General features: G+C 57.1%; 1 long non-coding RNA gene across 2 annotated transcripts; it reads right to left on the reverse strand.

Moving 5' to 3' along the window:
* Positions 1-587: 587 nt before the first annotated feature.
* Positions 588-3,474, reverse strand: LOC136305194 (uncharacterized). 2 transcript variants are annotated; one of them, XR_010725138.1, is made up of 3 exons: positions 3,232-3,474; positions 3,008-3,136; positions 588-971 (listed from the first exon to the last, which is right to left on the reverse strand). It is a non-coding gene; the product is annotated as an uncharacterized lncRNA (long non-coding RNA). The 2 variants fall into 2 exon arrangements; XR_010725137.1 differs by lacking the exon at positions 588-971 and adding an exon at positions 2,193-2,542.
* Between the last annotated feature and the right edge of the window lie 3,346 nt (positions 3,475-6,820).

The raw sequence follows: 6,820 nt of genomic DNA on the forward strand, positions 1-6,820 counted from the left end.
GTGGTTTTGACAGTGGGAATTTGGTGAGGAAGAAAAGAGAAATTCCTCGAGAAAGTGGTTAATGCCAGTTCTGCTGGTTTTGGCTGCTCCTACCCCAAAAAAACCCCATCCTGTTTAAACGGGACTTGGAGAAGCAGCAGGATGTGCCGAGGGACCTGTGCTGGGACCCCCAAACCCTGGTCAGGGATGCTGGGAAACGCCAGCTTCACAGGAACACTACAGAGGGGCTGTGCTGGGACCTCTCAAATTGCAGTCAGAGATACTGGGTACTGCTGTACCTTTGGGACACTACTGAGAGGCTCCACTGCCTGAGCCAGAGAGTTCTCCCATTATTTTCTGTCATGCTTAGAATCTGGCACGTCATTATAGCCCCACAAGCTGAAAATCCCATCTGATCAGTTGGAGTCACAGACGATCACACAGAAGCCAGTCTGGGAGAGGAAGTGAGCTGTTGCATAAATTTATTTTTCCCAATGCGTCTTGAATTTATACCACAATCTCTCATCTCTCCTCAGACCCCATATCCTTGAGTTTTGAGTTTTCTCATAAAGAATTTTCTCCCTACGCTGGACAACAATTCCTAGGCACCACGGGGAGCGGTGGGGTTTGGGGGGTCCTGGTACCAGCACGGGTGTTGCCTGCACCCTGGCCCGTTCCAGACAGCACGAAGAAATCACCACCGCCGTCCTCTCGTGCCCAGAGCTCCGGCAGGACCCCAGCGCAGCACCGGCTGCAGGCGGAGCAGGAGAGGCTCGTGCCGTCCGCAGTGATCCTGATCCCTGGCTCTGAGACCCACAGCCCGCCCACAGCGGGAGAGGCGGCACCGCTCGGAAGGTCGTACAGCCGCCGAGAACACTAGGTGAGGCCAACAGATGCTTTCTCGCTTCCCAGGCTAAGAGAAGCACTTTCCGTGCTGGAAAGAGCTTCTCTGCAGCAAATGCTGCTTGTTTACTTTAGGACAGCAGGTGCTCCTAGAACAAAAGAACAAAAGACTAGAACAAAACTCCTATACGTTCATTGACTTTCCAGAGCCCTGTTCATTTGCCCAAGCAATCCCCTGCTTAATGGAAACATGCATCTCCCTACTGCCCTTGTATCAAGGGTCGGCAGGGGAGAAGATCCCACTTCAGGCTCCCACAACCCATCTCCAGGTTTCTCTCTAAGCCCTCCCGGTGTAGCAATGTGTCTGAATAACTTGGGCCATTTCCTGTATCAGCCAAACTGTTTGTAGTGAAGATGACACCTGCAGTCTTCTTTTCCAGAGTTCGCAGGAATTCATCAAGGCTACAGGAACAACAACAGCTCTAAAAATAAGAGCCTAGGAAAGCCTCTCCAAGAAATGCAAAACTCAGATAGGAGACACATAGCACGGTGATGGACACTTAACCAATTAAGTGCCCTGAAAGATGTGTGCGTGCGTTCCTGCCTTCCTGCCTGCCTGCCTGATGGAGAAATAACTTAGCCGACCGAGAGAGACACCTGTACCCATGAAGAGTAGTGCTAGAAACTGGAACTGTAGCTTTATGTACACAAGAAAGTAGCTGCTCTTAGAAGCATGTTGTTTCCTTCATTTCAGCAGCCCGTTTTCCCCCTGTATCCCTGTGGCTACCTGCTCCCACTGCAGAACAGAACCAGCACCCAGCCAGCAGCTCCTCAGTCCTGGCAGGTCAGCGGCACTTCCAGGAGCACACCAGGCTGGCAGCAAACTGCCCAAAGGGCACTCAGCCCTAGACCCTTCAAACCCTCCAAAGTAGCTTGGCCAGGGGGCAGGGTCAGCACCAAAGACACAGACACCAACCTCAGGAGCTCAGGGTCTTTGGCGACAGCTCAGAGCAGCCAAGAACCTCCCAAGGAGAAGCTCAGCAATGCCCCCCAGCACTGCTACCCAAGGTGACCTACAGGGACTGAGATCCAGCACCAGGGACCCTGAGCCTTACCCCCAGCAGCTGGGAATCCCCTGTCACAACCCAGCCCTGGAGAGCCCCCCCAGAACTGGCAATTCCCGCGGGTGCGTCCGCCCGCAGGCCAAGAGGCTCCGGCTGTGCCGGGACAGGGCCCAGGTCGGGCAAATGCTGCAATAAACAGGCGCACACAACTCCCACGGCGGGAACAGCTGGGCTCAGCCTCCTCCGGCGTCGCACCAAAGCCGGGCCAGGGCTTCAGGAGCAATGCAGGAGCTGCCTTTGGCCCCGCTCCTCCCAACAAGGCCACAGGACTCATCTCAGGGCCCTGTCCGGCCTCTGAACACAGAAAGGTCAAGCCATGTTTCACTAATGAGCACGGACCTAGCCCAGAACACTAATGATCCTGGCTACCGCACTGCCGACAGGATACAAACACAACATCTGGGTTGAAGGCTCACCCAGAGGTCAGCTTTGCCTCAAGACTCTGCTTCAGGCCTCAGGCCTTCAGGAAGTCCCAAGGTGCTTGAACCTCTGCGCAAAGCCTGCTCCCATCTCCTGTGGAACCTCACAGATCAGGCAGCACTTCCTCGGCCCACTCCTGAGGCTATTTAGCCTGCCAGCAAAGAGCAGGGGCTGACCTGGGAATGACAGAAGGCAGGGAGGGGAAAGGACCCTTTTGCTTCCATCCAGAAAGCCAAAGGCCGTCAAAAAACCCTCTGGTGAACACCTGAGCAGCACCAGGAGATGAAAGGCCTGGCATTCCTGACTCCCAGAGCTCCCAGGCCTGCCTTGCCCCTCACCTTCAGCCCTTGTCTTGGACAGCAAGGCAATCCCAGGGACAGAAATCCAGGCTCCTGCTGCTCCTGGACAGAGGCACCCAACAGCTCTGTGCTGGCTGAACATAGCAGCAAAATCAGGATGCTGCTCTTCCTTGGGCAAAACTCCAGCCACTAAAAAGCTGGAATGCAGGACAACCCTGCCTCTCCACCGGGGCACTTGGATCCAGCCCTACTGACACATGGACATTTGAGACAGGAATCCATAACCCTCCGTGAAATCACATCACAGCCTCCAGGTGTTTTCCTGTTCGTGTCCTCACTTACCTGGCATAGGCTTCTTCCAAGGCTTTGCAGACACTTTGCCTCTAGCCAAAAAGATTAACATCGCCTTCTTTCCAGCTTTCAAGAAGTCACAGCAAGTCATCCTGGTCCCATGTTCCACATCAGATTCTCCTGTAAAAAGAAAGATATCTTTTCTGTTCACATCCTTTCTCAAGCTATCAAGAAAACCAGGATCCCACATGCACTCCCAGAAATTCTCTCAACACCATTTGCTGCTTCTCTCTCTGCCAGGGCACCAACAAGTCCTGGGACACTTCTTGTTCCCTGCTGGCCAGTGACCTTGAGCGATAAAAGAAGGCACCAGTATTGCTGCTAATTTTACAGCCACAGGCTTTGAACTTTCCACAAGTTAAAAGCAGAAGCAGACACTCCTCATCGGGCTCGAGTTCTCGCTTCCTGGCCCAGGAGACGCGCGGCCGCAGCTGCTCGAGCTTCTCTACCACTGCAGAGCGCGCCGAACACGGCAGGCGCACGGCAGGTGACGAACAAGCGACTTCTCCAATCCCGGCCCCGGAGAGGCGTGGCCGCCGCTCCTCGAGCTCCTCCGCCTCTGCACAGCGCTGCACGCACGGCAGGAGCACCGGAAGTGACGAAAGAGCGAGGCCACGCTTCCCGGCCCGGGAGACGCGTGTCTGCCGCTCCTCGAGGATCTCAGCCGCCGCAAAGCACGCCGAGCAGGTAAGCGCACTGCAGATAATGAATAAGTGAAATCTTGCTTCCCAGCCCCGAAAATGCACTTTCGGGGCTGGAGGAGCTTCTCTGCTTCTGGGGAGCACAGAAACCGCGCCCAGCCGCTGTTCGCAGCCAGCCTGCAGCATACCGCCGGAGAGTGCACTAGGCGTTTGCTCGCTTCCCAGGCTAGGAGAAGCACTTTCCGTGCTGCAAACAGCTTCTCTGCCTGTGGAGACCTCGGAAACAGCGTTTAGCGCTGTTTCAAGCCTGCCTGCAAGCGAAACGCCGGAGAGTGCACTAGGCGCGGCCAAACGGCGTTTGCTCGCTTCCCAGGCTAGGAGAAGCACTTTCCGTGCTGCAAACAGCTTCTCTGCTATGGAGAACTCGGAATCCGCGCCTAGCCGCTGTTCGCCGCCAGCCTGCAGCGTACCGCCGGAGAAAGCACTAGGCGTGGCCAAAAGGCGCTTCCTCGCTTCCCAGGCTAAGAGAAGCACTTTCCGGGCTGCAAACACCTTCTCTGCTTGTGGAGAGCTCAGAAACCGCGCCGAGCCGCTGCTCGCAGCCAGCCTGCAGCGTGCAGCCTCCGAGAGCACTAGGCGCGGCCAAAAGGCGCTTTCTCGCTTCCCAGGCTAGGAGAAGCACTTTCCGTGCTGCAAACAGCTTCTCTGCCTGTGGAGAGCTCGGAAACAGCGTTTAACGCTGTTCCAAGCCTGCCTGCAAGCGAACCGCCGGAGAGTGCACTAGGCGCGGCCAAACGGCGTTTTCTCGCTTCCCAGGCTAGGAGAAGCGTTTTCCGTGCTGCAAACAGCTTCTCTGCCTGTGGAGAGCTCGGAAACAGCGTTTGACGCTGTTCCAAGCCTGCCTGCAAGCGAACCGCCGGAGAGTTCACTAGGCGCGGCCAAACGGCGTTTTCTCGCTTCCCAGGCTAGGGGAAGCACTCTCCGTGCTGCAAACAGCTTCTCTGCCTGTGGAGAGCTCGGAAACAGCGTTTAACGCTGTTCCAAGCCTGCCTGCAAGCGAACCGCCGGAGAGTGCACTAGGCGCGGCCAAACGGCGTTTTCTCGCTTCCCAGGCTAGGAGAAGCACTCTCCGTGCTGCAAACAGCTTCTCTGCCTGTGGAGAGCTCGGAAACAGCGTTTAACGCTGTTCCAAGCCTGCCTGCAAGCGAACCGCCGGGGAGTGCACTAGGCGCGGCCAAACGGCGTTTTCTCGCTTCCCAGGCTAGGAGAAGCACTCTCCGTGCTGCAAACAGCTTCTCTGCCTGTGGAGAGTTCGGAAACAGCGTTTAACGCTGTCCCAAGCCTGCCTGCAAGCGAACCGCCGGAGAGTGCACTAGGCGCGGCCAAACGGCGTTTTCCTCGCTTCCCAGGCTAGGAGAAGCACTCTCCGTGCTGCAAACAGCTTCTCTGCCTGTGGAGAGTTCGGAAACAGCGTTTAACGCTGTTCCAAGCCTGCCTGGAAGCGAACCGCCGGAGAGTGCACTAGGCGCGGCCAAACGGCGTTTTCTCGCTTCCCAGGCTAGGAGAAGCACTTTCCGTGCTGCAAACAGCTTCTCTGCCTGTGGAGAGCTCGGAAACAGCGTTTAACGCTGTTCCCAGCCTGCCTGCAAGCGAACCGCCGAAGAGTGCACTAGGCGCGGCCAAAAGGCGTTTTCTCGCTTCCCAGGCTAGGAGAAGCACTTTCCGTGCTGCAAACAGCTTCTCTGCCTGTGGAGAGCTCTGAAAGAGCGTTTAACGCTGCTCCAAGCCTGCCTGCAAGCGAACCGCCGGAGAGTGCACTAGGCGCGGCCAAACGGTGTTTTCTCGCTTCCCAGGCTAGGAGAAGCACTTGCCGTGCTGCAAACAGCTTCTCTGCCTGTGGAGAGCTCGGAAACAGCGTTTAACGCTGTTCCAAGCCTGCCTGCAAGCGAACCGCCGGAGAGTGCACTAGGCGCGGCCAAACGGCGTTGTCTCGCTTCCCAGGCTAGGAGAAGCACTCTCCGTGCTGCAAACAGCTTCTCTGCCTGTGGAGAGCTCGGAAACAGCGTTTAACGCTGTTCCAAGCCTGCCTGCAAGCGAACCGCCGGAAAGTGCACTAGACGCGGCCAAACGGCGTTTTCCTCGCTTCCCAGGCTAGGAGAAGCGTTTTCCGTGCTGCAAACAGCTTCTCTGCTTGTGGGGAGCTCGGAAACTGCGTTTGACGCTGTTCCAAGCCTGCCTGCAAGCGAACCGCCGGAGAGTGCACTAGACGCGGCCAAACGGCGTTTTCTCGCTTCCCAGGCTAGGAGAAGCGTTTTTTCAGTGCTGCAAACAGCTTCTCTGCTTGTGGGGAGCTCGGAAACAGCGTTTGACGCTGTTCCAAGCCTGCCTGCAAGCGAACCGCCGGAGAGTACACTAGGCGCGGCCAAACGGCGTTTTCTCGCTTCCCAGGCTAGGAGAAGCGTTTTCCGTGCTGCAAACAGCTTCTCTGCTTGTGGGGAGCTCGGAAACAGCGTTTGACGCTGTTCCAAGCCTGCCTGCAAGCGAACCGCCGGAGAGTGCACTAGACGCGGCCAAACGGCGTTTTCTCGCTTCCCAGGCTAGGAGAAGTGTTTTCCGTGCTGCAAACAGCTTCTCTGCTTGTGGGGAGCTCGGAAACAGCGTTTGACGCTGTTCCAAGCCTGCCTGCGAGCGAACCGCCGGAGAGTGCACTAGGCGCGGCCAAACGGCGTTGTCTCGCTTCCCAGGCTAGGAGAAGCACTTTCCGTGCTGCAAACAGCTTCACTGCTTGTGGAGAGCTCGGAAACAGCGTTTAACGCTGTTCCAAGCCTGCCTGCAAGCGAACCGCCGGAGAGTGCACTAGGCGCGGCCAAACGGCGTTGTCTCGCTTCCCAGGCTAGGAGAAGCACTTGCCGTGCTGCAAACAGCTTCTCTGCCTGTGGAGAGCTCGGAAACAGCGTTTGACGCTGTTTCAGGCCGGCCTGCGAGCGAACCGCCGGAGAGTGCACTCGGCGCGGCCAAACGGCGTTTGCTCGCTTCCCAGGCTAGGAGAAGCACTTGCCGTGCTGCAAACAACTTCTCTGCCTGTGGAGAGCTCGGAAACAGCGTTTGACGCTGTTCCAGGCTGGCCTGCGAGCGAAGCGCCGGAGAGTGCACTCGGCGCGGC

The sequence above is a fragment of the Chamaea fasciata genome, unplaced genomic scaffold (assembly GCF_029207755.1).
Source record: "Chamaea fasciata isolate MVZ Bird 193981 ecotype frontalis unplaced genomic scaffold, bChaFas1.0.hap1 SCAF_308, whole genome shotgun sequence".
Taxonomy (NCBI): domain Eukaryota; kingdom Metazoa; phylum Chordata; class Aves; order Passeriformes; family Sylviidae; genus Chamaea; species Chamaea fasciata.